This window comes from Camellia sinensis, chromosome 9 (assembly GCF_055761805.1).
Source record: "Camellia sinensis isolate YWXY chromosome 9, ASM5576180v1, whole genome shotgun sequence".
Taxonomy (NCBI): Eukaryota; Viridiplantae; Streptophyta; class Magnoliopsida; order Ericales; family Theaceae; genus Camellia; species Camellia sinensis.
This window is the reverse complement of record NC_138969.1, coordinates 169531783-169541991: the sequence shown is the minus strand read 5'-3', so window position 1 is coordinate 169541991 and position 10209 is coordinate 169531783. Positions and strand designations below refer to the sequence as shown.

General features: G+C 35.9%; 1 long non-coding RNA gene and 1 pseudogene across 1 annotated transcript; both read right to left on the bottom strand.

Moving 5' to 3' along the window:
* Nucleotides 1–602: 602 nt before the first annotated feature.
* LOC114311608 (uncharacterized) lies at nucleotides 603–1872 on the bottom strand. The gene is made up of 2 exons (XR_014340611.1): nucleotides 1001–1872; nucleotides 603–899 (listed from the first exon to the last, which is right to left on the bottom strand). It is a non-coding gene; the product is annotated as an uncharacterized LOC114311608 (long non-coding RNA).
* A 2321-nt stretch (nucleotides 1873–4193) lies between these two features.
* LOC114311626 (G-type lectin S-receptor-like serine/threonine-protein kinase SD1-1) lies at nucleotides 4194–6617 on the bottom strand (annotated as a pseudogene).
* Between the last annotated feature and the right edge of the window lie 3592 nt (nucleotides 6618–10209).

Below are 10209 nucleotides of genomic sequence, written 5' to 3'. Positions count from 1 at the left end.
CTGAACAAATTTGAAGCTGAAACAGAGGTGCTGCTGCCATGTTGATCTCTGTTGGAAAATCAGTTCAGATGCTGATGTGTCTTGTGTTTTGCTAGCTTAGTTTGGTTGTTGATCCGCTAGCTCAGTTTGGTTACTGCTTTTTCTATCCTAGGTTGTTGTTGTTTCTATCCTTGTAGTTTGCTTGGTTGATCTAATCTATCCCCTCTTCTTTTTCTGTTTGTCTCTCACCAACGTTTTGGCTTGAGCTAGCAGATGATTGGGTGTTCTTCTTGGTGCCAACCTAGTTGGGATTTGGGAGATACACTTTGATGCTTTTTGCACTTTCCTTCAACTTTGTTGATGTATTTTCATATGCATTGTATGTTTTGATTTCATCAATAAAGGCTCTTTCTGTTGCTGATTTTAAAAAAAAAAAAAAAAAAAAAAAAAAAAAGGCTATCCAAAAATTTAAGATGTAAGGAAATAGACCCAACAATATTGTCAAACTATGTTATCATAAAGAACCAATGAAATATTAGGCTTAGGATAATGCAAGCATTTAAATGCTGTCTTTGACGGAGTCCAATGGGAGCAAACATTAAAGAACCAATGAAATAATAGGATTAAGATAATGCGTGTCATTTAAATGTTGTCTTTGACGGAGTCCAATGGGAGCCAACATTAAGTCAACAAAAGAATAAACTCTGAACAGGAAACTCTAACAAAACAAACAAGTAATTCCAATTAACTTTCAACCAAATTAAGGAGCCTTAGATTCACCTCTTGTTTGTTTTATCCTCTTCGATATTATACAAGAAGCAAGGAGGAACAACAACAAAGCTAATGAGACGGGAATAATCACCAACACGAGCCTCTTCTTCTTCTCCTTGGAACCTGATCTAGACTCTACAAACACCATCCTGTGAAAATTATATTTAAAAATAAAAAATGTGTAGTTTATGTGTTTGGCCAAATTTATGTAGCCTAATGAATTATTGCACACAAATCACAAGAAACGTACCTCGGTCTGCAGCTGTAACCCAAATATAGAGTTTGAACACCAGGATTTGGGAAGCTTCGAATATCAATCAAATCCCCATACCAGAGCAAGCATCCACTACCCCCTCCAGCAGTATCGGAGTTGGCATAAGCAGTTCAAGAACAATTCTTTAAACACTTCAATTCACATTCTTTAAGTGTCATACTAGCGTTCAGCAAATACTCTAACAAATCTGGGATGGTCACGCCTTTGAATATCACAAATCCTTCTCCATCCGAACAGTTTAATGGGCATTTGCGAACGCACCCACCATCCCAAACCATCGTATTCCAATCTTGTGATGATTCATTAGAGATTGTGCAATTAGAATTAGGACCACACTGGCCCCAACTTTCGCATGGATTACTAGGTACTGTATTAATGACAACCCAATCAAGGTTTCTATTGTTCCATATCACACATTGCATTATCCCAGTGTAATTCAAAACCAACCTTGTTAGTTGTTGATATAGATCAAACATGAAATACACCTCCCCTGAATTATGGATGAAATTAGCATTGAAGATAGAGTTTTTAAGCTCGGCTCCATTAAACTGCAGACCATTCCATATCCCACTTTGGTGCTGCATAACAGACCCTTTATGTATAATGGTTTGTGGAAGACCATCAACATCGAGCACATAAGAGAAATCTCTGAATGAAGGGTCATCTGCACTCTTCCACGATGTCAAGTCCAAACCAACTCTCAAGTCCCATCCCAGCTTCATACCAGCTATCAGTTTAGGTTCTTATCATTTGTGAGTTTTTTTATATAAGTTTCAGAACAAAAATTAAATGTTATCAATTTCTCAACAGAAATTAATTATCCAAATATCAAGATTTTTGTTCGAATAATTGATATTCGAACCATAAAATAATGTAAGTTGAAAATATTTATGGTGTGCCAATAGAATTAGGAGAAATACATGTAGGTGAGAAGGGGAAAAGAATTCCCCCAGTCTTTCACTTGTGTTGGTAATTGGTTTTTGAGTAATATTAGGGATCATTAAAAAAATATCATAAATGTATCATGAAAATTTTTCATTCTTTGATTAGTGTTGATTAGTGTGTGATGTTTTATTGTGTGTATAATTCAAAAGTAAAAAATCTTTCATGATTATCTTCCTAATATTTTTTTTTTATGATCCCTAGCAAAATTAGATTAGACACCCAATTATCAATTATCAATTTTTATTTTTTATTTTTTATTTTTTGTTAATACCATTCTACCCATTAATCACATTACCAAAGTAACCAAACTCTTACCCCAAACTCCGGCAGTCTCCGGCCACTGGTTTGCAGAACTCATTCCCTTTCTCCGGCCAACACCCAACTCCGATCAGGCCCCCAACTCTGATCACCTCTTCCTAGCTTCGGCCACTCCTTCCCAACCACCACAACCGCTGTTGCGTAGACTCGCCGGTAGTGCCAACAATGGCGCAGAGCCACCACCGTCGCAACATCAACCCTTTCCCTCTCCCTTCCTTTACCTTTTTTTTCTCAACCCTTTATCTATCGACTGAATGTGCTATATTCTTCAATTATTTAATTCAAACATGTTTAGCTCTTAAAAAATCGTAAAATAAAATATATGTTCATAAATATTATAAATTATTAAAAAGATTCAATCTCATCAAGATTTTATTACAAAAAAAAATTTAAAATTTATTTTGTCATTAAAAAGTTTTTAATTTCTTTGTGTGTTTAAATTATTATTAGAATTTAATTTTTTAGTTTTGCCTATGAAATTATGAGAGTATTAAAATTATGAGAGTATTAGATATACTAAATAAATATAATTAGATAATTTAAATAATAATACTTTACTGAAAATAATAATAGAATAAAATAATACATTAATTAAATTATAAAAAAAACTTAGCAAAAAAATTAAAAATAATTAATTAAAAATTATAAACGAGATGTGATGTGACATATAATACTAAAAAAAAGCAAGTATGCAACCATTATAAAAGATAAGTAAAAAAACTTACTATAGATAATTATCGTTATCCTTATAAAGGAAATTCATCATAAGAATTGATTAAATATGTTTAAATTAAATATTTTAAAAGGTTAATAGATTCAATCGATAGTTTAAGAAATAAATAAATTTTAATTTATATACATTAGGCACTTAGTAAACTCAATCGATCATGAATTAAGTAGACATTTGGTAATAGTTTCGAAATATTAAGTGTAATAAACCTTTTTTTTATTATTTAAAAGTATTAAAATAGGTAAATTACAAATTCACCTCCTGGCATTTATTTAAAATACAAATTGTTTCCTGTGATTTGAAAAATGAGAAATAATTCCTTATTTGAATTGTTTATTTAATACAATTAACATAAAAAATAAAATTTCTAACGATTCTTCTATACAATAATAAAATTATTTGAATTGTTAATTGAAATATGTTTATGACATTATTAAAAACTGGTAATTTATTTGATACTTCATTAATAGAATAAATTTGTTATGCGATTATAAATTTAAAAGGGCGGAATATAATTTTCAAAATCACATAAGGTAATTCGTATTTTAAACAAATTTTAAGAAATGTTTTTGTAAGGATAAATTTATATTTTTATTTAAAATTTGGTGAAATTATTATCATTATTATTTATTTATCTAATGCTGATTAACGTATGATTGTTAGTGTAATATAATTAAGCTTTTAGCAAAATTTGAAATAATTTTTTTTTTTTTTTGTATATCAATCATTGTATTTTTTTTTTTTTTTTTTTGTAATTGTAAGTGGAGATCTATAAAATGCTAAAAATTATTTAGTATATGTGGGACACCATATGACACATTATAAAACTAATCACAAATTATTATGTCTTTTGCCGTCGCTTATCTTCAAACAAAAAATTATGAGTTCTACCTCTTCTACCAAGCCGTGTAGTAGCAAGTGGTTGTGTCATTACGATACAAAATAACTGTATTAAAATATCATTAAATTCTTTTAACGACCATAATGTGTCTTTGAAAAGAAAATCAATTTGATCAACAAAAAAAAAAAAAAATAATCAATGATTGGATCTATCATGAAACCTGTTTTCTAGAGAAATAGCAAAAAGAAATTTTAAAGTTCAAAAAATTACATGTGTGAATCTTTTTAGTTCAAGTTTAATAAATATAATAGAAATGTATTATACACATTGAAGACTTGATTTAAGATTTTTCTAAGAAAATATTACACGTTCTGTCAAGTTTTTTTACAAGGATCCCTCAAAAACAGAAAAAATTAATTGACAATAACATCACAACAAGAAATAAGGGATCACAATCCAGAATCCATCCCACCTAACTCCGAAGGAAGTATGCAACAACTCTCATCTCGATTGCATAAATCTCACCAGTTTACTGACTTGCGCATTGAAAAGTCTTTGGCCAATAAAACTTGGTCATTCATTCTATCTCGTCTACTATCAAACAAGGAAACTTATATATTCTGTCATCCATAATTAGTAAAGCTGTTATCAAATATGGTATTAACTCTCTTCTTGGAAAAAAAATAATATTATTAACCATGAGCATTAGTGCTTCAATTGGAATTTCTTATCGGCCTAGTAGAATTGTTAGAGTTGTCATATTTGAGGAACATTTTATTCCCGTAGTCGACGCAAGTTCTATCTCATCACTGCTCCCTTCTGTATAGAATCCGGGTTGTTTAGGACGGGGCAGCATTGCACCCTCATTATCCAACATCAACACCACAGATGACATTGTTGGCCTGTCTTCAGGGCGTTGTTGCACACACAACAGACCAATTTGTATACATTTTATTACTTCTGACATCAACATTGTTGAAGTTTCCAACTTTTCATCAACCAGCTTGATGGCATTCCCTTCAATCCATAGTTTCCATGCCTAAGAGAGCACATTTATATTAGAGATCAATATGGAAGAAAATTCCAAAAATGAAGAGATCAAACTCAAGTAAAAACTTACGTGTCCAAGAAGGTTGTGAGTATGGTTAGGATGTCGGAATTTTCTGTTCCTTTGTCCACTCACTATTTCTAAAACAAGTACTCCGAAACTAAAGACATCTGATTTCATTGAAAAGAGCCCGCGTAATATATACTCTGGGGACATATAACCACTGCACGCCATAATCAAATTAATAAATCAAGAAAGAAGTCGATGAAACTTGAAGTTCGGTAAGTATATGGAAGAAATCTTTTGGGTACTTACTAAGTTCCAATCACCCTTCTTGTTTTCTCGGATATTTGATCTCCTCGAAAAGCTCTAGCAATGCCAAAGTCTGAAATTTTGGGATTCATCTCATTGTCCAGTAGCACATTGTTGGCTTTGAGATCCCTGTGAATAATTCTCAGTCTTGAATCTCGATGAAGGTAGAGAAGCCCTCGAGCAATTCCCACAATAATATCAAAGCGTTTCCTCCATTCAAGAGAGTTACTTTTTGTAGTATCTATGACATAGATCAAGAGAGGCATTTGTATAGAATATTAGTTTTGGGTTCAATAATTGACATAATGATATACAACTTCGAGTAGTGTGTAGTTTGTTTTCGACATTCAATTGAAAAAGTTAGAAGAAAGGTCGAAAGATTAAACCAAAAATAAAGGAGCTCAAGCTGCCATTGGGTAAATATTCATAGATCAACATCCTCTCTTCTCCTTGAATGCAACATCGCAAAAGCCTAAAGGAGCTCAAGCTGCCATTGAACCTCATTTTTAAATTCACCAACCCCTTGTTTAGAATTCTCCGAGAGCCTCTTTACTGCTATCGCTTGTCCAGTTGATAGCTGACCCTATGGAAATACACAAGCTTTTTTTTTTGTGTTTTGTTTTTGGGAAGTAAGAAAGTAAATAAAGATTGAAGATAAAAACATCATACACGGGCATTTGCCAAACAAAACATCTAAGGTGAAAGCCACCTAGACAGATATGGGGCCACCTAAGGCAAATCAACACTACATAGAAGTGCAATGAAACAAACAAGAAAAACAAGATTTTTTTCAACCCTCACTCTTTTGACGCACACTCACAAACCCATAACACAAAAAATTATATGACTTTAGTAAATGCAATTCAAATTACCTTGTACACTGGTCCGAACCCACCTTCTCCAATCTTATTAGAAATAGAAAAATTGTTTGTAGCATTTGCAATTGTGACTATATTGAAAATGGGTAAGTCTATGTTTTCATCATCTTTGAATGGAATGTTTGGCTATGAACCTGTCGATCACAACAGATGAGAAGATTAGGAAGCAAACAAAATTGAAACTTGGTTATATTTGTGTCCACAATGACATTGAATTCGACAATACCTGGATGCATAAGTTTTACAGGGGAATTTGGTATTTAAAGCATGGAAGAAATCTTTAGTTAACATCCATTTGATTAACATTGACTCAGAAATCTTTAGTTAATATATATTCCGCATAAAGTTAACTTTCAACCAAATTAAGGAACCTCAGATTTACCTCTTGTTTGTTTTATCCTCTTCCATATTATACAAGAAGCAAGGAGGAACAACAACAAAGCTACTGAGACGGTGATAATCACCAACATGGGCCTCTTCTTCTTCTCCTTGGAATCTGATCTAGACACTACAAACACCATCCAGTGAAAATTATAATTAAAAATAAAAAACAAAACAAAAAAACAAAAAATCTGTGTAGTTTGTGTTTGGCCAAACTTATGCAGCCTAATGAATTATTGAACACAAATCACAAGAAAGGTACCTAGGTCTGCAGCTGTAACCCGAATTATAGCAATCCCGGGTTTACCCTTGTTGTACAGTGACCCGGACATGTGTCCGTGGATGTTGGTAGTTGATTATTATCTTGTTTACATCTTTTTTTACTTCGTAATTGAGTTATAGGATGTGTTGGGCAGGTTTGTTACAGGTTGGTTGAGTTTAGAGACCAAAACTAGTTGCCCAGATTTTGGCCTGTACGCTCGAGCGGGGGTCTTGGCGCTCGAGCGGAGATTACACCCATTCAGTATTTTCCGGTGCAGCGTTGTACGCTCGAGCGTGGAATTGGCCGCTCGAGCGGGGTTGTGTGAGTGACGCTCGAGCGGGGTGTTTTATGCTCGAGCGGAGACCTGGTTTTGTCGAGATGCTGGGACAGTGCATTCGGAGCTCGAGCGGAAGTTTGGACGCTCGAGCGTAAGTCTGTGAGTGACGCTCGAGCGGAGTGTTTTACGCTCGAGCGGAAGACTGGGTTTAAGTTTCGAAGTTGTGACTTTTCAAATCACTTTTTCACTTTCTCTTCTCTCTCTTACTTTTCCAAAAACACCATTGTTGAGCCTCTCACTCTAGACTCTACCTTCTCTCTAGGTTTTGATCTAGTAGGAGCGATTTGCTCACCTTTGGCCTTTACAAAAAAATTGTTGATCGTCGAGGGCTACATTTTAATCTGAAAATTTCGGGTTTTGGAGCACGTTGGGTTTTGTCATCTTCTCCTTTGGGACTCCGAATTTGAGGTAGGGATATCCTACTCCTCTCTATGGGTTTTGTCTTTAAATTTTGGTATTTTGAGATGTTGGGGTTGGTTTGGCAATTTTGTGAAAGTTTGGGGCTTTTGTGTAATTTTACAAAAGTTGGGGTTTTATTCATAATAAACCTAGATGCATGTTTGGCATAGAGAAATGGAATTAATGTTGAGTCATTGATGAAAATGGGACCTAAGGGTTGAAATGGTAATTATGGAAAATAGCCTAATTACATTGTTTAATTAATTGGGATAAATGAGGAAATGAAATGTTGATTGAATATCCATTTGTGCATTTATTTTCTGTTTAGAAATAACTGCTTTGGGCTATCGGTGGAGGATAGTCGTGATTGTTGTAGACAATGCATGATGATTAGGCAAACTGAAACTAATCAATGGAATGTGTCATGGAATTTGACGGATCGATAGAATACATTAATTGTATGTATTGGGTGATTGTATATAGAACCAATGTGTTTGTATACGTTATGTGTAGAGGGGGAGATAGGGGATGTACTCCGCGGTTTAGGGGAAGATAGGGGATGTACCTCTAGACCGGATAGTGTTGGGAGAAGATAGGGGATGAACTCCGTAGATACAGCTCATATGCTTGTCTAGTGAAGTGAAGATAGAGCTCATATGCTTATCTTGTGAAATGTAGATATAGCTTATATGCTTATCTGAATGTGGGATATTGTTATTATACATATCTGATGAGAATGTGGATATAGCTTACATGCTTATCTGAATGTGGGATATTGTTGTTATACATATCTGTTGTAAAATGTGGATACAGCTTATAGGCTTATCTGTAAATGTGGGATATAGTTTTTATACTTATCTGTTGAAATGATGACAGAGCTGACATGCTTATCTGTTGAAAAAGGGAAAATGAAAGGTAACTTAGACTCATAAGTTGTATGACATAAATATGTGATTTATGTGAAAGTATCAGTGTTAGCCATCTATCAATTGCTAATGTTTTAGTCATTGTCCATGGTTGGTTTAGTGTATTTCTACTGGGCTGTGGCTCACCCTATATGGGAATATCATTTTCAGGTACAGGAAGCATGCCACCTCCAAGGATATAGCTTGGAAGGCTAGAGGCGGACATGGCTTTGTCGGTTTATGTTTGATGTATTACATGTAACTTCAAGCCAAGGGCTTAATGTGTAAACGAGTTAGTACTCTTTGTTGTAACCAAGTGTTAACTTGGAAAGCTGTAAGCCCGTAGGGCATTTTGTTTTGATGTTAACATGTAATACTTATGTAATGCAACACTAACGAATAAAAGAATGTGATTAGTTTATATGGCAATGCATGTCTCATTTGATGGGTTTATTGTTATTATTTTGAGGGCGTTACAACTTGGTATCAGAGCGTACCGGGTTTGAATACTTTGGGTACGTGGGAAGTGATTAGTATCACAATGGGTTTGTCTCGCTTGATAGAGACTTTGATGTAGTGTCATATGCTATGTGCTTAATTGATAACATGCTTATGTGACTATGTGGGTATGGGATTTAATTTCTAGGATGTTGATTGGATCCTTGGGTTTCTGGGAGTCTTGTTGGAAAAGCACTTGATCAATGCCGTTTCTAACCGGAATGCTTTTCAGGAGAGGTTTTTGTCTGCTACAGCTAGGGAGAAGCTGAGGGATCAGTTTAGCCGGCTTAAACAGCAGGGCTTGTCAGTAGCCGAGTTTGAGGCTACTTTTACCAGTTTGTCCAGGTTTGCACCGGAACTGGTGGCGTCCGAGGAACGCCGTTGCTATGAGTTTGAGCGGAAGTTGAGGCGGGGCCTCAAGTTGAGAGTTGGTGGGTCATACATTCGAGAGTATAGGCACCTAGTTGATGCTGCTGCTCATATGGAAATTATGATGCAGGAAGAGAAGGAAGAACAGAGGGGCTCCAAGAGGAGCCAGGATAGTCAGAGTGATGGCAGGAGACAGAAGGGTTATAACCCTCAGCAGTCTCAGGGTGCAGTCTCTAGATCGACCTTTCCTGTGCCGAGTGCAGGCTCGGGGAGAGGTAGTCAGGGAGAGTTTACTTGTTACAAGTGTGGCCAGCTGGGTCACAAGGTTTTAGTTTGCCCGCAGAAGGGTGGGGGTCAGAAAGCTGCTTCTTCTTCAGCTAGACCGCAGAGTCAGAGTTTGGGCAGGGGGCAGCCCTTGACTTGTTATCAGTGTGGACAGCCTGGGCACTTGAAGAGGTTTTGCCCGCAGTTGAGTGCTACGTCATGAGCGTCTGGTTCTAGGCAGACGCAGGGTTTTCAGCCAGCTCAGTCTGTGCAGGCCTCGAGGGCCAATCCGGGAGTTTCGTCATCCCAGTCTGTGCAGCAGTCTTTTGCTCCGAGAGGTGAGCAGGTAGGCCAGGGGCCTACGGGGCGCGTGTATGCTGTTACCGCGCAGGATTTAGTACCGGCTCCATCAGTAGTGAGAGGTACTTTTCTGTTTTGCAACTCGGTTGCTAATGTGTTGATAGACACGGGTGCATCTCATTCTTTTGTATCTGCTGCATTTGCATCTGTTTTGGAATTGGAGTTAGCACAGTTAGCATCTCCTATTTGTGTAGTATCGCCTTTGGGTGGTGAGTTGATTCTGAAACAGGGTATTAGAGGCTGTGATATAGAGGTCGCCGACTATAGGCTTCCTTTTCCGTTTGTTGTCATGCCCATGAAGGGTTTTGATGTTATTTTGGGTATGGACTGGTTATCGT